A 25,732-nucleotide genomic window follows, 5' to 3' on the forward strand; every position below is an offset into this window, starting at 1 on the left:
TAAACGAGACAAATTAGCAAAGTTGCTGGGTTTTCTCCAGCCATGGTTAGTTGCCTGGTGTGGGTGCTGAGTTGGCCTAGGGTTCTGTTTCGCTGGGGTTGGCATTTTGTACAGCCAAAACAACCGAGAGTGATGGCCGTCAGAGCTCGGAGTGAATACAGCAGAGTGATTCTAAAAGGAACCACGGACTCTGATCTGGGTAAGCATAAGACTGTGAGCAATAGTCTTATACTTGATTTTAACTTTAAGAATCACAAGGACTGAAAACCCTGACTCATAACAGGGTGTGTTAAGGGCAAACACAACTAGAACTCAGTTTGCTGTGTTGTACAGAAATTTTCCATTTTTGTTTTAGTTGAATTCCTGTCTGTAATTTCTTGACTCTTAAGACAATGATAGCATCTTAGGTGAGGTATACATTTTTGATAAAGCAATCTCAGAAATATATTTTAAAAATAAAATTTAAAGCTGTCAGAATAGAAATAAGTATAAGAGAGCTTACAGTGTTTTCAAGTCCTTTCCTTATCATTAAAGAGACATTTAAATGATTTTGTTACATCTGACTCCAACTTTCAGATATGCATACTTCCTCTGGCATTGAAAATAGGAATAAAAAGTAGAAATTGAATAAAAATCTTATCCTCAAAGAGCTATACTAGCATTGTTTTCTTTCTAATATGGACTTAATGTCATTAATGACTCAATTTTTTTTCTCCAATGAGTCCAGTTTATTATTGCTCATTTTCCCTGCCTTGTGCATGTGTTGTAAGTTTGCCCCCTTGTGGATGATTCTGGAACCATCAACATGATTTTTTTTTTCTTGTTTTTAGTAGGAAAAAAGATTGAAAGTGTAGATATTGTGGTAAACGGGAATTATTTTTAAAGAAATGTGGAGACTAACCAAAAGAGGTTCAAATTGTTGGACATTTACCTCTCTTCTATTAGTTTTCAAATTTGCTATTATGTTAAGGCCCCCACTAACTGAATTTGGAAATGATGATATTCAAAGAAGTTAAAATGTTAAAATTATCTTAAAAAATGAGAATCCAGAATGACAAAAGGGAGCTAGTCTCACTATTATTTAAACATTAAAAGTCTCAAACTTTTCAACTTAGTAGGATATGATGGCTTTCTTTAAATTAGCTTGAGATTATTTATTATTATTAAATTATTTATAAATATAAATACAAGGCAGGCCGCAATTGATTAATCTTCACTTGCTAGGGTTGCATATGGAACTATACAAATTATGAGAAATCCCATTGTTGATATTGTGCATACATCAATGAGTCTGACCTTTTATTAATAGTTTTCTGTACCATATTAGAAAAAAATTAATGCACTTAACTAAGCATTTGTGACTTGGCTCCTAGAGAGCAAGAAGTAGCATAAAACAATCATTAATTTTTATTTACTATTTTATTTATGAAATATTATCTATTGATCACTTACTATGTGCTTGGAACTATTTTATATTCCAGGAATAAGACCCAGTTTCTTTCCTCAAGATAGTTGCAATCCAATGGGGAACAAATCACAATAAAGTGTTATAAATTTTGCTGCAGAATTTTGTACATAATATGAGTATAAGCAACACCTTTTAAGTTAATTCTAGAAGAGTAGTTAAGGAAAGCATCATAGAAGAGAAGACCTGAGCTGCCTTGTGAAGTGTTTAATAGTTGAAGAGTGAGAGCCAAGGGATACAAAGCAGAGGAGTTTAGCCTGAGGAAGCAAATATACACAGAGGTAATCATGTGGTTTATTCACCAGTTCTTATTGTGTACACCTGCTGGTAACTTCATCATCATCGTTATCATGCTGGCACTAGTGAATACAAACTTACTGCCACAAGTCAAATAAGCTCTTATTATGTAGTACCTAAATGTTTTTTACCATCCACTTTATATTACAATTATTCTCACTTTACACACAAGAAAATGAAACTTTAGATAGATTAAGTTACTTGCTTGAGCTTAGGTGTTACACTTTGAACTTTATGCTCTGAACCTCTGCACTTTGCTAGCTAGAATGATTTGCCCATAGTGAGAACTCAAATAGTGGTTAGTAAGCATAATAATTTCATAAAAAGCAAAGCGAAGTGTTCCACTTTGATGTTTATGATGCAGGTTAGCGAATATGCTTAAGGGCTTATAGATGAGTAATCAAGATGAGAAATGCTCAAATAATAGGGAAAATTGTATTATGCATGTATAGTGGCAAAAAAGAATCCTTCCTAATATCTAATTTCTAGTTCATAGCATGATATTTATACTAACACAGTTAGGCAACATCAGTGGGGCATTCCCTTCTCCTTTGTGACAGGGCAATGTTGTCGATGCATAGAAAGAAAATTGACATTACCCGTACACTGCAGATAAGTGCACATTATAACTCTTTAGGAATAAAACCCATTGGGATTTTTTTCATTTTATTTGTCAGCTGGTATATATGAATCATTTTAGGTGAAGAATTATTGCCTGATTGCAGATACTATGTTTGAATTTTCTACAGATAATAATAAACAACCTCTTCCAGTTTTAAAATACCATATCTGACAAATGAGTTGTTATGCTAAAGAGAGGAATCAATGCCATAATGTGTCTGGAATCTAAAATAAATAAGAAGTAGCTAAAGGAACTTGGAATAGATGAAATGAAACAAGACAAGGTGGGAACTAGGTGGCAGCTCTAAAATATTTGAAGCATTGTCCTGTGGAAAAAAGGTTAGGCTGTTTCAAACAGAAGAAGTTAGACCAGTGAGCCAGGCTTAACTTCATAAAAGGATGAACATTTTAATGATTGGAACCTTTCAAGAAATAAAATAGACCACATTTTAAAATTATAAACTCCCTGTCTCTGAATATTTCAGCAGAGGTTGAAGCTAAGAAGTTGAGAAAGTAAATTCTAAGGACATTTGCAGTGAGAAAATTCTATGGTTTTCTAACTCCTCATAAATTTATGTAGTTCATGCATTCCACTCATCATGATACTTAATTGTATAAAGTTTTGAAAAGCCATTGTTCAAAGCTGACTGTTTCCTCTGCCACACCTTATGAATCTTTTGTAAATATTATCTTCTACATCAAATTTGTAATATTCCTAAACAAGATGCTTTTCTTCATAGGAAATTTTCAAACTAAGTTTTTACTAACTGTATTATTAAGCTTAATGTACCAAAACACTTCATACATAAAGTCATGAGTTGCCATATGGCCTTTACTCAGCTTTCTCAGTGTTTATATTTTACATAACCACAGTACAATTATGGAAGTCAGAAAATTTGCACAGTACAATTATGGAAGTCAGAAAATTTGCACTGATACCATTCTATTAACTGCTTTACAGACTATATTCAAATACTGCCTATTGTCTCTCGGTCTAGGTTCATATCCAGGTTCACTTATCTCAGTTATTTGCTATACCTCCTCATTCTCCTTCAATCTAGGATAGTTTTTCAGTCTTTCATGACCTTGAGTTTATGGAGAATCCTAGGCAGTTATTTTGTAGAATCTCCTTCAATTTGAGTTTCATATGTTCTCATGGTTAGACTGAGGTTATGTGATACCTGGCAGGAGCACCAAAGGAATGATGTTATGCCCGTCTCAGTGTGCCATATTAGGGAATACAAGAAATCCATATGTCTCATTACTGGGTGGTATTAGCTTTGATGACTTGTTTATAAGGATAGCAGCAAAATTACTATTTTACCCTTTAATATGCATTTTCTGGGGAGATAATTTTAGATTGTTCAATTATTCTATTTCTTATTTCATCCTCCCATACCAATTTTAGCAACTGCCAATAATTCCTGCTTCCACCAGTTACTTTGGTGTTTCACAAATGGTCATTTTCTATTCCCACAATTCCTTCAACAGTTATTAATTATAAGTTAACTATATGGAAGCACTGTTCCTTTCCCCTCATTTGCAAATTTATTTAATTATTTATATCAGTGTATGCTTATGGATATTTATTTTATTCTCTGTGTTAAAATCAATTACAATTATTAATTATATCATTGCTCAATTTATTCCAGATATTATCACTGGACTCCCTCAAATCATCTCCTGTGTTTTTTTTTTTACAGGGCCGTACAATTTTTTTAGTAGTACTTTCTTTTCTCACACCACAGAATGTTCCAGGCCTATCTTTTACTTTTCCTGTCCCAGTTCTTAATCCATCATTTCTCCAAGGAGTTCTGGTTCCTTGAATTAGATACTAGCAATTATAGGATGGGCATGGTGGATCATGCCTATAATTCCAGCACTTTTGGAGGTCTAAGTGGGAAAATTGCTTGAGTCTGGGAGTTTGAGACCAGCCTGAGCGATACGGCAAAACCCCATCTCCACCAAAAAAAAAAAAAAAAAAACTAGGTGTGGTGGAACACACCTGTAGCCCCAGCATCTTGGCAAGAGTTATATTCATTACTACCCAAGTTACCCAATTGCCATATAAGCAGACAAAACTAGCATACACACATAAACATCTGTTTTTAAATTTATATGAATGTATGTGTATATATAGCTATCTATATGATTATCTGTATAAAAGTATGAGTTCAAACGGATACCTGGATTCTAGTCCAACTCAGGGTTTATTTTGCCCTCCTCTCTCACTCTTTCTCTATTTGTCACTTCCTTTTTTTTTTTTTCTTAATTTCAGTTCTGGGATACATGTGCAGAATGTGCAGGTTTGTTACATAGGTATACACATGCCATGGATGTTTGCTGCACCCATCAACCCGTCATCTACATTAGGTATTTCTTCTAATGCTATCCTTCCCCTGTAATCTGCATTAGGTATTTCTCCTAATGCTATGCTTAACCAGCCCCTCACCCCCTGACTGGCCCTGGTGTGTGATGTTCTCCTCTCTGTGGCCCTATGTTCTCATTGTTCAGCTATAACTTAGAAGTGAGAACATGTGGTGTTTGGTTTTCTGTTCCTGTGTTACTTTGCTGAGAATGATGGTTTCTAGCTTCATCCGTGTCCCTGCAAAAGACGTGAACTCATCCTTTTTTATGGCTGCATAGTATTCCATGGTGTATATGTGCCACATTTCTTTATCTAGTCTATCACTGATGGGCATTTGGGTTGATAGCAAGCTTTGCTATTGTGAATAGTGCTGCAATAAACATACTTGTGCATGTGTCTTCATAGTAGAATGACCCAGTAATGGGGTTGCTGGGTCAAATGGTATTTCTGGTTCTAGATCCCTGAGGAATCACCACACTGTCTTCCACAATGGTTGAACTAATTTATACTCCCACCAGCAGTGTAAAAACATTCCTATTTCTCCACATACTCTCCAGCATCTGTTATTTCCTGACTTTTTAGTGATCATCATTGTAACTGGCATGAGATAATATCTCATTATGGTTTTGATTTGCATTTCTCTAATGACCAGTGATGATGTGCTTTTCTTCACATGTGTGTTGGCTGCATAAATGTCTTCTTTTGAGATGTGTCTATTCATATCTATGCCCACTTTTTGATGGAGTTGTTTTTTTTCTTGTAAATTTGTTGACCTTTCTTGTAGATTCTAGATATTAGCCTTTTGTTAGATGGATAGATTGCAAAAATTTTCTCCCATTCCATAGATTGCCTGTTCACTCAGATGATAGTTTCTTTTGCTGTGCAGAAGCTCTTTAGTTTAATTAGACCCCATTTGTCAATTTTGGCTTTTGTTGCCATTGCTTTTGGTGTTTTCATCATGAAGTCTTTGCTGATGCCTATGTCCTGAATGGTATTGCCTCGGTTTTCCTCTAGGGTTTTTATGGGTTTAGGTCTTAGGTTTTAATCCATCTTGAGTTAATTTTTAAAAACTTTGATGGAATGTATCTCAAAATAGTAAGAGCTATTTATGACAAATCCACAGCCAATATCATACTGAATGTGCAAAAGCTGGAAGCATTCCCTTTGAAAACTGGCACAAGAAGGATGCTCTCTCTCACCACTCCTACTCAACATAGTATTGGAAGTTCTGGCCGGGGCAATCAGGCAAGAGAAAGAAATACAGGTATTCAAATAGGAAGAGAGGAAGTCTCTGTTTGCAGAATTCAGAATTCTAGACATTATTGTATACGTAGAAAACTCCATCATCTCAGCCCCAAATCTCCTTAAACTGATAAGCAACTTCAGTAAAGTGTCAGGATACAGAATCAATGTGCAAAAATCACAGGCATTTCTATACATCAATAATAGACAAACAGCCAAATCATGGGTGAACTCCAATTCACAATTGCTATAAAGAGAATAAAATACCTAGGAATACAAGTTACAAGGGATGTGAAGGACCTCTTCAAGGAGAACTACAAACCACTGCCCAAGGAAATAAGAGAGGACACAAACAAATGGAAAAACATTCCATGCTCATGGATAGGAAGAATCAACATCGTGAAAATGGCCATAGTGCCCAAAATAATTTATAGATTCAATGGTATCCCCTTCAAGCTATCATTGACTTTCTTCACAGAATTAGAAAAAACTACTTTAAATTTCATACAGAACCAAAAAAGAGCCCATATAGCCGAGACAATCCTAAGCAAAAAGAACAAAGATGGAGGCATCATGCTACATGACTTCAAACTATACTATAAGACTACACTAACCAAAACAGCATGGTACTGGTACCAAAACAGATATATAGACTAATGAAACAGAACAGAGGCCTCAGAAATAATGCCACACATCTACAACCATCTGATCTTTAACAAACATGACAAAAACAAGCAATGGGGAAAGGATTCCCTATTTAATAAATGGTGTTGGAAGAACTGGCTAGCCATATGCAGAAAACTGAAACTGGAGCCCTTCCTTACACCTTACAAACTTCTTTAACAGTGAGAAACTGATTCTCATGATCACATTCTATTTACTTATTTGTTCAGTCCTAGAATACACATGATAATTTAAGAATTGTGAAAATACATTTAATAAGTTGATATGGTCTGGCTGTGTGTCCCCATCCAAATTGCATGTTGAATTGTAATTCTCAGTATTGGGGAGGGAGCTGGTGGGAGGTGATTGGATCATGGGCAGATTTCCCCCTGGCCATTCTTGTGATAGTGAGTTCTCAGAAGATCTTGTTGTTTAAAGGTGTATAGCACTTCCCTGCTCGCTCTCTGTCTGTCTCTCTCCTGCCACCGTGTGAAGAGGGTGCTTGCTTCCTCATCACCCTTCTGCCATGATTGGAAATTTCCTGAGTCCTCCCAGCATGCTTCCTGTATAGCCTGTGGCACTGTGAGTCAATTAATCCTCTTTTCTTCATAAATTACCCAGTCTCAGGTTGCTCTTTGTAGCAGTGTGAAAATGAACTAACACACAATTACAGTATTTGTGTACAATTCTTTTTGTCTTTAGCCTTACAGTATGTGTAAGCTCAAAACTGTATGGTCAATATACTGTTTCCTAAAGTTTAGGTTAGTTTTTCTGCATTTCAGTGTAATTTTGTTATTTGTTTGTAATAAAGTTAGGCTCACTTGTTACAGTTTATGTTCCATGTTGAGATCTTTCCAAATACTGCTTGATTTTAAATATTTATTTACCTGGAAATGTAAGATTTTCCATTGTTTTAATGTCAGGATTATACAAAAAGGTATACCCATAGAAATGTCATTCCTTCTCATTCCTTCTACTCCATTCCCATTCTACTTTTCTTTTTGCCCAGTTTCTATCTGCTTCCTGCAGATAATCAATTGCACTAATTTCTGGTTTATCCTTTCTACATTTCTTTTTGCACAAATGAGCAGATATATGTGCATTTTCTTACATTCCCTTTTTTGTTACATGGGAGGTGATATATTTGTAGATACTCAAATGTACTTTGCCTTTAAGGTATTGTGGCACTCTATATCATTTGATATTCTGCAAATCTTTTTTCTCTCGGTGAATGGCATCACGGTTTGTATACTGACTCAAAGCAAAACCTAGGAATAAGCCTTTATTCTTTACTTTTTTTCATTTCTAACATAGAATACATCAGTGAGTTCTCTATAATCTGTATTCAAGTGTCTATATATTATATAAAATATATATTATGTCTCTTCATTTTCATAGTCACTAACTTAGTCTATGCTACTGTAATTTCTTCCTTGTTCTACTTTGAGAAATTTTTATGTAAAATACCATACAAATCTGATCATTTCAACAATTTTTTCAAAGCTGTTTAATGGCTTTCACTTGCATCTAAAATAAAATCAAAATCCTTAGCCTTGTAGATTTTAGCCCCTATCAATCCTCCCAACTGCATCTTGTCTGCATTTCCTTCATGCAGGTATTCGATTGTTTACCCAGATATGCTCTAAGATTTTCCATTGCAGGACTTTTTAGTAGCTAGCTTTTTCATGTAATATTCTTATTCCTCCTCTTTATCTTGCTGCTTCTTATTTTGTTTCAGCTTTAATGTCACCTCCTCCTAAATATCTTTGCTGCCACCTTTTCTGAAATAGGTTACCACACCTTCAGTCATTCTTTAATCAGTTTGTGTCCTTCACAGCAACTCATATAAGTAATAAAATGTAGAAATTTAGGTTGATATGTAATTTGTTGTACATAACTTTGGGGTATATGTGATATTTTGATACTTGCGTACAATGCACAATGATCAAATCAGAGGAACTGGTGTGTCCAGAATTTGTGGGTTCTTGGTCTCACTGACTTCAAGAATGAAGCTGCAGATCCTTACGGTGAGTGTTACAGTTCTTAAAGATGGTGTGCCTGGAGTTTGTTCCTTCAGATGTTCAGATGTGTCCAGAGTTTCTTCCTTCTGGTGGAATCATGGTTTCGCTGGCTTCAGGCGTGAAGCTGCAGAACTCCGTGGTGAATATTACAGCTCTTAAAAGCGGCGCGTCTGGAGTTGTTCATCTCTCCTGGTGGGTTCGTGGTCTTGCGACTTCAGGTGTGAAGCTGCAGACCTTTGTGGTGAGTGTTACAGCTCATAAAGGTGGTGCGGAGCCAGTGAGCAGCAGAGAAGATTCCACCCCCACGCCAACCTGCTTTATTCCCTTATCTGGCCCCACCCACATCCTGCTGATTGGTCCATTTTGACAAGGTGCTGCTTGGTGCATTTACAATCCCTGAGCTAGACACAGAAGGCTGATTGGTGCATTTACAATCCTCTAGCTAGACATAAAAGTTCTCCAAGTCCCCACTAGATTAGCTAAACACAGAGCACTGATTGGTGTGTTTACAAACCTTGAGCTGGACACAGAGTGCTGATTGGTGCAATTACAATCCTCTAGTTAGACATAAAAGTTCTCCAAGTCCCCACCCTACTCAGGAGACCAGCTAGTTCCCTTAGGGGATCCCGCACCAGGGCCGGGGGCGACCTGCCCACCAGTTCTGAGGCGGGCACCTGCACTCCTCAGCCTTTGGGTGGTCGATGGGACCTGGGGCCATGGAGCAGGGGGTGGCACCTGTTGGGGAGGCTCGGGCCTGGCAGGAGCCCACTGTGGGGCTGGGGGTGGGGTGGGCTCTGGCACGGTGGGCTGCAGGTCCAGAACCCTGCCCTGCGGGGAGGCGGCTGACGCCCAGGGAGAATTTGGGCGCCGTGCAGGTGGGCCGCCGGTGCTGGACCCAGCGTGACCTCTGCAGCTACTAGCCCCAGGTGCTAAGCCCCTCACTGCCCGGGCCAGGGACGCTGGCCCCCTGCTCCGAGTGCAGGGCTCACCGAGTCCACGCCCACCCGGAAATCACGCTGGCCGGTGAGTGCTGCGTGCCGCCTGAGTTCCTGCCGGGGGCTCTCCCTGCATACCTCCCTGCAAGCAGAGGGAGCCATCTCCTGTCTCAGTCAACCTAGAGAGGGGCTCCCACAGTGCAGTGGCGGGCTGAAGGGCTCCTCAAGCCCTGCCAGAGTGGACACGGAGGACAAGGACGCGCCAAGAGCGAGTGAGGGCTGCCAGCATGCTGTCACCTCTCACTGGGATATCTATCACCTCAAACATTTAACTTTTATTCATGTCAGAAACATTTACAGTTCTTCACTTCTAGCTATTTTGAAATATACAATAAATTACTAACTAAAATTTCCCTTCTATACTATTAAATACTGGAATATATTTCTTTAACTGTATTTTTGTATGCTTTAACCAACTTATTTTTATTCCTTCCTTTTCTGTTCCCTTCCCATACCCTGGTAAACAGCATTCTTACTCTCCACCTCCAGGATACCATCTTTTCTGTTCCCACATTTGAATAAGAACATGCAATATTTGTCTTTCTGTGCTTGGCTTATTTCACTTAACATAATGTCTTCCAGTTCTATCCATGTTGTTGCAAATGACATAATTTCATTCTTTTTTAATGGCAGAATGGTATTCCATTGTGTAGATATACCACATTTTCTTTATTCATTCATCTATTGATGGCCACTTAAGTTGATTCCATACCTTGGTTCTTGTGAATATCATGCTGTAATAAGCATGAGTGTGCAAGCCTCCTTTCTTTTGGATATAAGCCCAGCAGTGGAATTGCTGGATAAATGGTAGTTTTATTTTTACTTTTTTGAAGAATCTCCATACTGTCTTCCATAATGGCTCTGCTACTTTACATTGCCACCAATAAAATGTAGACTTTTTAATATCAAAATGTAGCCAAAGTTTTCTTAAAAATGATATTAGTGAAAGCATTATATGATAAATTTTCTGAACTGTTCATTAACTTGAGAGGGAAATACCATCATGTATCTTTTGTTTTTCACATTAAAATGAACTCAGGCTCCTATTTGCCAGATTGTATATGTCAATATTCCTCTCTTATGGAAACCTTCTCTTCTGAATGATCTCAAAACTCCGGACTTTATGCATTTCAAGAGGCTAGCAGGCCAATATTTGCTTAAGTGTGACAAGGATGAACTCTGATCAGGTCCTTCCTGTCACTTCTTATTGATGCCATATTGGTAGCTGCAGACATATGGTCTTACACACCAGTTAGGTAATGCTATCAACAGATGGAGCCCTCACTGTTGATCCAGATCTTTGTGCATCACATTGAGCTTCCAGAGTTTTGCTTATTTCTTATTGAGTGACCAAGAGTCACTGGACTCCCAGTGTTGCAATTTTTAGTGTTCATATAATTTATTCCCACAGATAACCATTGTCTGTGGCTCAACCAACCTAAAAAATTAGAGCTCTTTAGGCATTTGCTCCTGTGGATCAAGAGCCACTGACTATTTTATTTTCCTTCGGATCTATACAACAGGTATTTAGTTAGAAAACTTTATTTTTTAACATTTGAAACACATCTTCATGAGGGCTCATAACTAGATTGCATACAGGAGTTACTAAAAGTCATCTCTAAAAGTGATTTCTTACATAGAAATTTAAAATAATCACGTCTAATAATATCCTAAAAATAAGATAAAATCACAATAAATATGAGTTTAAAATGTATAGGTATATAAAACTTTAGTATCTAAAAATATAAATATATTTATAATGTGTAAGTATGTATATGTATGTTTATACATATAAATATGTATGATATGTTGTCAATAGCATGTTTTGTGGACATTAAGAGATAATTTTTATTTTATTTTTAAATGTTTATGAAATTTTCTAAATGAACATACTTTACATTCATAAATATTCTAACATAGAATTACTTCCCTCAGTTGAAATACAGTAAATTTTAAATACACTCAGTTTGATTCATGATAAGAGGAAAGTGGTAGTTAATTGTACTGGAGACTACTGATTTTCCAGGTATTTACTATTTGTACAAATGCAAACTTGGATCTTGTCTTTTCTTGCAAGTTGAATTTTCATATTTGTAAGCATACACACACATACACACACACACACACACACACACACGACCCACGATTGTTAATTGTCTTTTTTTTTCCTTTTATTCTAGTGTGAGAAACTTAGGAAACACAGTCAAACCAAAAACAAGTAAGCTTTAAAAATACATTTGGATAGTATTCTCTTTCTCTGGAACATTCTTCTAATGTAATATTGTCATTAATGTCAGTACATATTAGATTTTTTTCTTGGAACATAAATGCATGGTGATGTAGTCATAGTAGAAATTGGAATCTAAGTTTTCAAATTCAAATTCTAACTTTAATCAACTGCAGTGTATCATCGTGATTAAAAGCATTGGAATTACAATCAGAGACATCTGGGTTGAGTCTAACTTTGTTCCTTACAAGGTTATCTTAGGTGTGAATCATTTATCTCTCTATGCCTTAATTAGTTCATTTATAAAATGGATATGTTAGAAGTATTATTCAGATTTAATGAAAGAAATGCATATAAGTGCTTAGTACGCATCAGGCAATTAACAAAGTGACTAGTTAACATTAGTTGGTATTATAATTACATTTTCTTTGCATATATGCATGTTTCCATGATTTTCTTGTTATAAATTGTAAAAGCATAATTTCCCTTATAGGTGAGTTTTAAGATGTTAATAAGGCCATTTAAAATGTCTTGATATTATTTAATTTTCTATGCCTGGCACCAATATATGCCCTAGATTCATCATTATGAATCCAAACCTGTTGGTACAACTGTCAAGTAAGTTGCCAAAATGTTTTTGTTAACTGCCATTCATTGAACCTGAAATCCTAAGAAGGCTTTCTGATGTAGTAAGGCATCTATGTTTTATACTGTTTAAGAACTAATACCGTCACTGTTCTATTTTTATTATTAAAGATTAACCTTTTACTTTTTAAAGTACGAATATTGAATGTCCTGGAATGAGACAAACTATCTTTTGATCTGAAAAAGCATAGAGAGGCTCAATGCTGATGAAAGGTAGAAGACAAAGAAGAATAGAGGGAGCAGCATTCCTTCCTCCTTCACAAGAGGGACAGGATATCAGAGCTCTCCATACAGAAACTGAAGCATGCCTTTCTTTCTGAGATTTGAAAGGGAGAGATGCCCTACATTTAAATATCTAGAGTATATCTTCCATTTAAAAATGAACACAGCTAATCAACTAGAGAGGAAGAGGAGGGTAAAATAGCCTGTGAACAAGTCCTTTTTGTGGTGTTAAGTGAAACTAATTAGAATGAATACCACATATCTAATGAGTTTAAGAATTCCCCTTGGAAAAACTAACTGGTCTGTCCTTTACATAAAAAGAGTAGAGAGACCAGTGGGGTTATTTGCATGTAGTAGGGCGGATCTACTAACTGCCTGAATCATACTAATTTAATGGTCCTATTCAAAGTCTATCATTTTTTCATAATATGTATAATTTCATAAATGCAATATAGATTTATATATGTATACAATGTCAACAAGGAATCCCATCCGCAGTTCTTTGATTAGTCTCCTGACACATTTCCCTTCCCCACTCTCCAACTACTGACTGATAATTATTTTTAATTTTTGATTAAAGGAAAAATTGTAAATAGCACAATATTCTCGAGCTACTTAGAGGAATATTAGAAAGTCAGAATTTATGTTCATGTTTGCTTAACTCTTCATAAAGTTAATATTATCACTAAAATTTCTATTTTCTAAGTATTGACTGGATTCATTTAGATTATATTAATGGATTTATAATTTTAAGAGTTAAAACTTGATGCTGTTTCCTGTTACTGGCAAATATTTGATTTAAAGAATGTCTTTGTTAGCAATAGTTTATTTTACACATATAGGGCTTTTGAAATTATATTTTGAGTAAATTTTGCCATTAGGCTTAAAGATTGACCATTTTATTTTCTTTTTTACTAATCTTAGTAATAAAAGTGTTTGTTTCAAATTATGCTGAAAAGCAAGGACGCTTTCTGTTATGTTTCAGGAGACTGTGTAGAAAGTTTCCATGGGATTAATGAATACTCACTAAAAAACAAGGAGCCTAGTATTCTGCTTCATAAGAAGCATTCCCCATCATTGTCACTCACGACCGTCTCATTGCTGAACCTGGTAGCTCTCAGAACTCACTTTCCAACCTGTTATGAGCATTTGGCACAGTCACTTTCTCCCTCCTTGAAGCACTTGCTACCTATAACTTCGATTCCACTCTCTCTTAGTTTCCCTCTGACTTCACTAATCACTTCATCTGGTTCTCTTCTTCCAAACGTTAGACCTCTTCTCTTTACCTAGAGGTCCTGCCCTATGTAACTCATACAGTGTTTTGAAGAGTTCGTGATATTTGTTATTCTGTGGCAAAGTTGTTAGTAAAACTATTGCTTCCCATATTTTAAAGGATAGCAATGGGCCTATTTAACTCTCATTCCCTATATGGAAGGAAATCTTCAGAATGCTGTTGTCTTGCTGTTTCTTATTGCTTTCAACAAGTTCTTCAGTGGTGAGATGAACTCCGGCTAGAGCTAGCCAACCTGCAAACAGAGGTGAAAGGGAATATTGCTTTGATAAAAGGAGGCGCTATCTGCCTGCAGCCTGTAATTGAAACTGATTGGGAGTATGATAAGTCAGGACCAAGCAGGGAACAAAAATCTGACTGTTTTGCTATGTGGAGTGGAAGCAGTTTCATGCCATGGCTACAAAGCAGTAGTCTTTGTAGGAAATATCACTTTGGCCTAAAGACTTTTTCAAGCATTTTCCTTTAAAAGTTAAGGCAAGACAATGGGAGCAACTTCAGCAGCAAAGATCAGATTAAGGATAGTACTTTACCATTGTTGTCAGTCCTAACCTCTGCATGTGCTTCACTTCCTCTTAATTTTACTTCTGATTCCAGCCTCTGCTACAGTGAAAATTTCTGTGTAAGATTTTCTGTGAAAGAAAAGAAAATTTCTGTGTTAATCTTACTTTGTTTCCAAGGAAATAAAACTAATAGGATATACATCTATATCTTTCTGTATATCTATCTTTTCTTCCTTCCCTATTCAATTTCCAACCTCTCATGTTTGCACTTTGCAAACAGATTCTTAAATAAGCTACTTGAACAAAGAAAAATCTTGGGCTCTGTGTTGGGTGTAGGGAAGACCTACCTAAAACACTATCCATAATTGTACCTTCAGAGAACCTCAAGAGAGTTGAGATGCAGTGGAATGAGTGCAATACAGAGGCCAGTACGTGTTCTGAGGTTGAAAAAGTTGTGGCTACATGAGAACTTTGCCTGTGGTAATTTGCACACGGAGTTAACTGGAAACAAACCTCAACTCTATCAAGTGTTTGAGGGACTTGCTTGCCAATGACACTGCAAGCCTGACTTAACACAATGTCTGATTCCTAAACCTGCAACAGCAGTAAGTGGCCTGTAAAAGCCCTTAAGGATACCATTCTTTTTAAAGTGCATGTCAAATATAGCTATGGAAGATAATGGGCAAAGAGTTATCTGCAGAAAGTGGAACCTGCAGCTGCCAAGTAGCTAATAAAGAAATTGATTCTACTTGCAGAAAAGAGCATGTTTGCTACTGCTGTCCAATGGGATGTACAACTTGCCATGACACCTTTCTAAATGTGAACTCTTATCCTGTATTTGTTTTGGGAGCAGATAGGTTTAATTTATAGATTGATTATCCACAAAGGGCTACATTTGCAGAGGGAAGAATCACTACAGGTTCCTGGATTTCTTGCTGGATGCACTAAGGTGATGAGACTTGGTGCTTGTCTCTCTCAGAAAGAGAGTGAAAATGTTTTTATTGTAGAAAAGACGGTGCACATTGATAATTAAATGACAAAAGGAGCAGACTGGCTAAGACTAATGGTTTCCCCACAGTATCTATTATCTTATTATACCTTAATGGAATTTGTAATTTTTGCCTAGACACAAAAATACTCAGGATAAAGATATTTCCCTTTGCCTTTCCTGTTAGCATCTCCCTATGCCTATGTTCTGGACACTAGTGTGTGAGCAGAAGTGATTTGAGAAGTCCTGATGGGTCATGTCCCAAAGAGAGGAACAGGTCCTTTTCTTCCCATTTCCTCCTTCCAGGTGTATTCATTATGGATTTGAAAGCTGGAGAGGGATCTTAGATTATAAGGATTAGAATCACATCCTAGGGAGAATGGATTAAAAAGCTGAAGTTCACTCTGTCTTATTCAACACCAGAATCACTGTGCTAGTCTCAAACTGTCTACATGTAAATGCTTAAGGGAGAGAGAAAACAAGTTTTTTTTTTTTAATCTTCGTTGTATGAAGCCTAAAATTACTAACACGTCTTAAGAGAGTGCTGTCCAATGTGAAATAAATGTTTCTCCGAAGGCGTCTTCTGGAGAAATGACGCTTCAATCCTAAGAGAGAGCTGCAAAAGAGACACATTTTTTTCCTCTCTCTGTGAACATTGTCATAGATTAATGCTTCATATTTTATAACTGGATTAAATTATAGATAATTTAATCTTTATCATTTTCCATCTAGCTATCTTTTCTTTATTGTACTATTTCAAAATATGCTTATTTATATAAATATAAATATTTGCCTTAATTGTGAATATTTTAATATCATATTAGCTTTTATTCATACCTATTCTAATGGGAAGGCACAATTTCATTTAGATGGATGTGTATATTTAGCCTCGAGCATCAAAAGTGTATTTAAATTTTTACCTAGCATAGCCTACTTCCTATGTGAAATCAGAATATAAATCATAGAGACCAATTCTTTATGTTTAAAAGCTTGTCAATAGAGCAGAAAAGCATGAATGCATTTGTCAATGAATCCTTCACAGGACACATGGTTTACATCCTGAGGCAATATGGGAATTTGTTGCTGTGTTGACAAATGATTGAATAAAATCTGTTTATTGTTTTCTTGCCAAATTTACTAGACCAGCAAAGTTAAAAAAGAAGAAAAACAAAAAGCTACAATTTCATAAATCTTTAGTGAGTAAAAATAGACTTTACATGTTTTATCAAACATCTTATATACTGATTATCAGTGGTTTTGCCATAATTTAAATTTTTTTAATTACCTTATAAAATAGATAAAATAGGTTTACAAAATTATACTGCCGTTATTATAAATAAGAATCATAAAGACACATAGAGTAAAGTGATATACCCACAGAGAAAAAATATTCAGTAATAGTATGATTTTGCTGATATTAATTTGTATCAAATGTGTTGTAGTGTATAGATACATGGTGCTTATTGTTTAGGTACAAGTTTTTTTCAAGAGAAACATTTAAAACATGTATATTTCAAAAAAGTATCAAAATGTATTTGCAGATTAAAAAGAAGAAAAGAATGTGAAAAATTAATCAGTATTGAACATTTTTTAAAAAGCCCTTTACATTTTAAATGATTGCATGTAGAAATTGTATTACAATTTATAACAAAGAAATAACTATATTTGTGATTTTCTTATAAGTGAAATTTTATAGGAAATATTTGGCCAAGCACACTTTTGGAAATACAGTATTTGGGGAATTTATCTTTTTATTGGTTTTTGTAATAATAAATAGTTTTGTTTCAAAATAAGCATCTGGATATTCTTTTTTAAAAAAGAACAATACTAAAACTTAGAACATTTCTTTCAGTATCTTGATCCTAAGGCCTTTTTAAGGAGTTCTCAGAGACCTATATATTTTCAACATATTTTATTTAACTGTCAGCCTACATTGGATTAGTCATCTCTTTTTGAAATACTTTATATAATTTTTAAAGAATTTACATATATTTTATTCTGTGTTCCAAACCACACTGTATACTGTATTTGGGCTTCTGTGTACATTGGGAAGACACTTTTCAAGTAAGAAGCCAAAGACTTTGAAAGGAGACCTATTCCTCTATTGAACTTAAAAAATGTATATTTCTTATAATATAAACCCATTATGTTTTTAGATTGAATATTTTAGTATAATAAGATATAGGTAACATAAAATTTGTTATTTTAATCATTTTTAAATGTACAATTCTGTAGCATTAATTACATTCACAATGTTGAGCAACCATCACCATTACCATTTCCAAAACTTTTTCATCACCCCACATAGCAACTCTATACCCATTAAGTAATAACTCTCCTATTCCTCCTCCTCCCAGACTCTTGTAAGCAATATTTTGTCTCTACAAATTTGTATATTCTAAATATTTAATTATACAATATTTGTCCTTTTGTGCCTGATTTATTTCACTTAGCATATTTCATGTTTTCAAGGTTTATTAATGGCACAGCACATATCAGAACCAATTTCTTTTTATGTCAGAATAATATTCCATCATATTTTCATACTACATTTTGTTTATCCATTCATCTGTTGATGGACACTTAGGTTGTTTCTACCTTTGCTTATTGTGAGTAATGGTGCAAAACATTGATGTAAAAATATCTGTTTGAGTCCTTGTTTGCAACTCTTTGGTGTATAACCGAGGAGTAGACTTGCTGTGTCAAATAGTTATTCCATGTTTTGCTTGTTGAAGAACTGCCAAACTGTTTTCCACAGTGGCTGCACCATTTTACATTTCCAATAGCAAAATATTAGGGTTCCAGTTTCTCTACCTCCTAGCCAATACTTGCTATTTTCCTTTTTCACATTTTATTATAGCCATGCTAGTAGGTGCAAAGTGCTATCTTATTGTGGCTTTTATTTGCATTTACCTAATAATTAATAATGTTGTACATCTTTTCATGTGTTTACTGCTGTTTGTATATTTTCTTTGGAGTTAAAATATTTAAGTTATTTGCCCATTTTTAATTTTTTTTTGTCTTTTCATTGTTGAGTTGTAGGAGTTCTTTATATGTTCTGGATATTTAATCTTCATCAGATATATGACATCAAATATTTTCTCCTGTTTTGTAGGTTGTATTTGTGCTTTCTTAGTAATGTCCTTTGCTGAACAAAAGTTTTCAATGTTAACAAAGTCAGATTTACATCTTTCTTTCTTTTGTTGCTTGTCTTTTTGAGGTGAGAATTTATTGCCAAATCCTAGGTCCTAGATTTATCTCTATGTATTTTAAAGAATTTTATGGGGTCGGGCACGGTGGCTCATGCCTGTAATCCCAGCACTTTGTGAGGCTGAGACGGGCGGATCATGAGGTCAGGAGATCGAGACCATCCTGGCTAACACGGTGAAACTCCGTCTCTACTAAAAATACAAAAAAACTAGCCAGGTGTGGTGGCGGGTGCCTGTAGTCCCAGCTACTTGGGAGGCTGAGGCAGGAGAATGACGTGAACCTGGGAGGCGGAGTTTGCAGTGAGCTGAGATCACGCCACTGCATTCCAGCCTGGGCAACAGAGCAAGACTCCATCTAAAAAAAAAAAAGAATTTTATGGTTCTAGCTTTTATGTTTGGGTTCAAAACTCAGGCCAGAAAAACAGTGGACACTGATAAAAAATAAACTACTACAAACTGAACAAACAGTTCAGTTATGAAGTTTGCATAATTTTGTATATAGTATAAGTTATGGGTACAATTAGAATTTGAGTACAGTGCTAAATAACAGTGGCAAAAGCGGACATCCTTGCCTTGCTCCTAATCTAAGGCGAGAAGCTTTCAGTCTTTTGCTGTTGTGATTACTTTGGCTGTGTAGTTTTTATAAATGCCCTTTGTCATGTGAAAATGGTCTTATCTATTCCTAGTTTTCCAGCTTATGTTTTAATTGTGAAAGGGTGTTGGATTCTGCCAATATCTTTTCTGTATCAATTGAAATTATCATGTGGGGGCTTTTCCTGCTTTCTAATAATGTGATATATTGCATTGATTATATTTTTTGTTGGACCACTCTTGCATTCCCTGGATAAATCTCACTTGTTACAGGCCTTAGACAGTCACAAACATAATAATACTTTGACTATATTGTCAAAACATTATTGTTCCACACAACTGATGGTTGTTCATTCAGTTTGCAGTATTTTTGAGCAATGTTCACTGTGGTTTTTTTTTTTTTGTCCTGAGTTTTAAATTAGGTGATAGAGAGATGAACACCTTGCATCAGCTCTTTATGTAGCCCGTCCAAATTAGAGCAGACACAATCATTTGTGAATCAGATCTGCTCTGCTCCTTCTAGTTGCCACCCTATGAATGCCAGATTTCCTGTTATAGACTGATACTAGAAGATGGGGTTTGTCAAAAGCAAGTTAAAATGCTACTAAGCTTTCCCACCATTTTTGGTTGCAATAAACCTTTGCCTGTTATTCAGAGTTCTGAAAAAATTGGTTCTGACTGTTCTGCTTGTTTTTGTAATCTCTCTGGAGAGATGAGAGCTTGGAGCTGTCTACCATTTTGCTGGCATCACTCTAAAGCAATGTTTTAAATTATATTTTGAATTTGGGCACACTCTAATTCACCTTCTGCTCTTTCTTCATTTGCCCACTACGACTTTCTCTATTCCTTCCTCCTTCTAACTCAGGAAAGCAGTTCACCACACTGTTATCAAAATTCCCTTTTGCAAAATTTCAAGAGATAAACTTTTGCTAGGGTTGGTAGGGGTGGGCACTGAGAAGAAGGTATTAAGAGTTACTGCATTTTTCTCTTATCCTTCCTCCACTTCTTACCCTTTATGTCCTGGTCTAAATATCGCTTCGTTTTTTTTTTTTTTTATGGCTGCATAGTATTCCTGGGTGTATATGTACCGCATTTTCTTCATCCAGTCTATCATTGATGGGCATTTGGGTTGATGAGAGAGATCATGTTCTTTGCAGCGACATGAATGGGGCTGGAGGCCATTATCCTTAGAAAACTAAAGCAGGAGCAGAAGACCAAATGCTGCATGTTCTCACTTAGAAGTGGGACCTACATAATGAGAACACATGGACACATAGAGGGGAACAACACACACTGGGGCCTATCCGAGGGTGGAGGGTGGGGGGAGGGAGAAGATCAGGAAAAAATAATGGATACTAAGCTTAAGACCTTAGTAATGAAATAATCTGCGCAACAAGCACCCGTGACACACGTTTGCCTATGTGACAGACCTGCACATCCTGCACATGTACCCCTGAACTTAAAAGGTACAAATAAACAAATGAATATCACTTCTTCTAGGAAGCCTAATATGAGTTCCTAGGCTTGGCTTATTAGCCTATGTATAAGCTCCCATAGTTTACTGTACATATCTATTATAACACTTACCTTCCCACTGTAATGATTTGTTTTAATCTCCTCCTTCATTCTGTGAAGGTAGAGGCCATGTCTGTCTTGTTTACTGTCTAACTGCCATACGTAGTACTGTTTCCAGCACATAGGAGGTACTCAGAAATACTCTAGAATAATTGAGTGGTTGCTAAAAATAAAGTCCATTTTCTTCTTGGCAATTTTCATGTATATATGTATGTCTAATGTGTGTGTGTCAGAGGTGGTATGGGCATATCCCATTGGGACCAAAGGAGGGAGCACTGGGGCTTTCTTATCTGCTTGCCCAGATGTAGGGCAGAAAAGGAAGAGGAACTGATGGGTTTCAAAAGCTGTCGGCAGTCAAACATAAAAAATGGAGTCAAATGCTTTATTACATGTACTTCTTTTTTGATAAATATTTTAATATCTATCTGTTTCCTCAATTGACCTAAGGTACTACAATGACAAATACCATTTCTCTGATTATTTCTGAATACCAAGCACTAATTGTAGTGTGTGGCATAAACTAGATACTCAATAATGTCAATTAATGAATGAAGCTACAATTTAGTAGTTGAGCTACACACATTCTAATAGCTAAAATGATTCTGGAACAATTTTAGAGATGTTATTTGGAGAGTAATAGAGAAACTCCATGGCAGATGAAACATTTTATTTTCAAAAAAGAATATGGTAGGAATGCATGGAAAATATGTACATACACATATATACACACAGCGATCTTCTCTTAAATGGAAAAATCCAAAAATAAGCAATTTATAAATTTTAAACTGCGCACAACTTTCTGAATATCATGTTGAAGTCTCACACTATCCTGCCATCCTGCTCTGTCCACCTGGGACATATGTCTTCACGCTCATACACAATCTGCCTGTCAGTAGCCCTCCTGATTATCAGATAGACTGTTGAGGGATCACAGTATTTGTAATCAATAACTCTTATTTTACTTAAATTACAAAAAAATTACCCAAATTAAATTACCCAAAGCACAAGATTTGTCATGCTGAAAATTTGTATACGCCAAAGAGAAGCCATAAAAGTGCTTCTTTTAACTGAAAAGGTAAAAGTTCTAGATTTAATAAAGAAAGAAAGAAAAAGAAACTTTACGGTGCAGTTGCTAAAGTCTGCGGTAAGAATGAATCTTCTAACCATGAAATTGTAAGGAAGAAAAGATACACTTGCACATAGTACATAGAGAGTTTGGTACTATCTGTGGTTTCAGGAATCCCCTGGGGTCTTGGAACATATCCCCTGCAGATAGGGTGAAACTATGTGTTAAGAGCCGCCTTTGGGATGGAGGAGAGGAAACTCAGAAGCTGTGCTGACTTGAGAAGAGGGAGACTTGAGGTCTGATTCTATTTCTGTCACAAAGTTGGGTGAGTCTTACACAAGTTATTTAATTTCTTGGCTACTATTTAGTCATTTATGAAATGAAAGGGTTGTGATTAATGGTGTCTAAAATGTTTTGAAATTCTCAATTCCTATGAATTTGTCTGGCTCTTGGGTTTTTACCCTCACTTGTAATGGAAGAAACAGAAGGACCTTGAACTCTTTAGGTCTAGTATCAATGTTTTTACTGCATTCAGATATAAGTGGTTCTTATCACTGATCCATGTTGACGCTGCCTCATGGGCAGAGAGGTTGCAATGATTTATGAACTTATCCTGTCTGGGCAGATTTACCACTGAGTATTTTATTGATTTTTTTTTTTTTTCAATTCAGCAAACCTGCTAAAGTTGGTTATTGACCACTCACAGGTTGAAAACAGAGACTAAAAGGAATACAAAATTAGAATGAATAGGCCTACATGGAAAAGAGACAAACTTCTTTAAAAAAGATCTCACTTCAAATTTCTTGACATATTCAAAAAATGTAAATTGAATGTATGTCTATACACACGTGCACATGTACACAAATTATAAAATAGAGCTCTGTGAAATTTCACAGATTATCAAGACCCTAGAAACTTCTGTCATGTCCCTTTCTTACCATTACTCTCCCCTAAAGAGCAACTAATACTTTAGCCAATGTATTCATATTAAAAGTTAATTTACCTCTATTAAAATGTGCTTAAATTATTATTAGTGTCTTTAAAAAATGGCATACTTAGCAGGTACCAACACAATTTTCCTTTTTTGAAATGTGAATCTACTTTTCAGATTTACTTTATTGAGTTTGTGTTTATTATGTCTCTCATCCACACAATCTTACTATTACACAATGTGATGTGCAGAGTTGACTACCAGGTTCCACACTCACTCTGCAGCATGGTGGTAGTTACACAATTTTTTAACTCACATAACTAAAACAAATTTCTGAGACCTGCCTCTGGATTCCAGTACCTATGACCACTCTCTTCCCTATGTGATGTAATCCTTATTGACCACAATAGGGCACTTTAAATTTATAGATATGTCACTGGGTTATTTTTTAAGGGCCTGCTGTTAAAACTAAAATATAATCTGGAAAGCTATAAAATAACTCATAGATAACCTTGACTTAATAAGACAAATTTATTTAATTCATCTTATTCGGATATTAGGGGTTAAATGAGGCACAGTCAGTAATTTTTGATAAATTTACATATATGTTGCCAAATGTTATATCACAGCTGGGTCTCATGGCTGGCAATAGAGATACACAAAATTCAGAGACCTGCCACTGGCCATATAGATACACAAAATTCAGAGGTAAAGACTCACTAGGGAGCTATGGCCTGGGCCCTTTACAGCCGTGAGATCCAGATGTGGGGCAATGGTTGGTTGGGAGTGGTACTGAAAAGTAGAATATGAACAAAGAATATGGATTGGAAAGGCAAGAAAAACAAAGTTCATTTCTTGTTCAATTTATCTACAGTCAATCATACTGTTTAGTGACCTTAAAACTCAATATCATGTACAATAGCTTTATAGAGATAATCCCCTGCAGAGTCTATTCAAACCACCAACTCAGTAAACAAGACACAATTGCAGGGATGTTCTTTTTGTTTGTTCTAAGATTTTTTTATTGTCTTGATGATTGGAATTCATGCTGTTTCTGCATATATTGAGGACACAGAGATGTGTGTCTGGAATGCATCATAGGAAAAGGAGAAACAATGAGGAACAAACAGAAAGAAAGTGAGAGAAATGACATGCTGTGATATGCGCAATAGAGTCAGTAGGAAAACAAGGAAATAGGCAGAGAAAGCTGAATGACTAGAGCTGTCGTATAAAAAGGTGCAAGCACACTAACAATAAAGAAATTTAGCTGCTCTTTGTGGACCATTTACATTTCCAGGACAGAGAAGTGCTATTTGAAATAAAGGCAATTCGGTTAGGTGGTGGAATGCATTTTGTGTCCTAGCTGTGACTGTAGTGGTCAGCTTTCAGAAGGACTATTTGAAAGTGTGGGCCATTTCAGTGTCACTATTAATCCCACAAAAGGATGTTCTTGTCAGTGAAAATTGGTTACATATGTCCATCTGTAACCACTTGAATAGCCACCAAGCAAAGTACAGTAGAATGATGTGTTCAGAGGGGTTCCTCACTAAATGGTAGGGTAGCAGACAGTGTTGGCTGTCAATCCTCCTCTTCCTGAGTAAGAGAATGTTCTTTTTGTTCAGCTAATAGTAAGCCATGTGCTTCAGGACCTTTCCTCAACCCTACGAGTGAAGCTCTGTTAGTCAATAGTGATTCTGTTTTCTCTCCAGAGATTAATTGAGAAACCTTTGAAAACAAATTCAAGTAAGAAGAAACATAATTAGGTTTTAATTTTGAAAAGATCACCTGGGTGCAACATGAAAAAACAAGTTGGAATGAAGCAAAAGTGGATGTAGTGGGACAATGTAAGGGGCTGCTGCAGTTTTCCCAGTGAGAAATGTGTAGGCAGCTTCAATTAGGGTAAGAGTAGTGGAAATAGATGAGAGTGGATTTGGGAGTAATTTGGAGGTACAAATGATAATACTTCAATGGGGAATGAGACGCTGAGATTTCATAGATGCCCCTAGATCTTTGGCTTGCAGAATAATGGCTATGATGCATTACTGCATTGCAAGTTATAGAAGTGGATCAGGTTTTAGGAATAAAAGTGTTATGGGTTTGGTTTTGGACACATTTTTCTCACCATAATGGAGGTGCTGAATAAGTAGTTGGATATAGGTTTCTGAAGTGTACAGAACAAGTCTGTAGAGATACACATCTAGGAATTGCCAGTGTAAACAGGATAACTGAAATCATGAGGGTAGCTGAAATCATGTGAGGGAAAGGTCACAGACTAAGATGATGGTGTAGGGCTGAGGCCTGAGAAACAATATTTATTAATTTAGTAGAGAAAGATGAGCCTCAAGGGGAGATGGAAAAACCAGAAAAATGGAAGAAAAATCAGGAAACAGAAGTGAAAGGAATAGATAGTTGTAAGAAAAAGGGAGAGGAAGACCAGTGGTAACTTACTGAGATAAGGGCTAATCAAAGCCCATAGGATTCAGTCACTTCATCAAGATCTTCTTTGATGAAGTGAAAGGGGTTTAAACCAGATTAGAGTAGCAGATGAGTGAGGAAATATATATATTTATGTATATTTCATATGTATGTCTATATAGAGAGAGAGAGACAGAGACAGACAGGGTCTTGCTATGTTGCCCAGGCTGGCATGTAGTGGTACAGTTGTAGCCCACTGCATGGGTTCAAGTGATCCTCCTGCCTTAAGCTCCTGAGTAGCTAGGACTACAGGTTCATGCCACCCATGCCCAGCTAATTTCTGAATTTTTTTTTTTTTTTTTCAGAGATGGAGTCTTTCTGTGATACCCAGGTTAGTCTT

At 36.1% G+C, this 25,732-nt stretch overlaps 1 long non-coding RNA gene across 1 annotated transcript in view; it reads left to right on the forward strand.

Annotated features, from left to right (window-relative positions):
- LOC112427016 (uncharacterized) overlaps positions 1 to 25,732 on the forward strand; it is a 557,450-nt gene continuing 531,718 nt past the window's right edge. The window contains exon 1 of the long non-coding RNA XR_011606499.1: positions 1 to 199. This is a non-coding gene — a long non-coding RNA (uncharacterized lncRNA). The remainder of the gene's footprint in view (positions 200 to 25,732) is intronic.

This window comes from Macaca nemestrina, chromosome 8 (genome assembly GCF_043159975.1).
Source record: "Macaca nemestrina isolate mMacNem1 chromosome 8, mMacNem.hap1, whole genome shotgun sequence".
Taxonomy (NCBI): domain Eukaryota; kingdom Metazoa; phylum Chordata; class Mammalia; order Primates; family Cercopithecidae; genus Macaca; species Macaca nemestrina.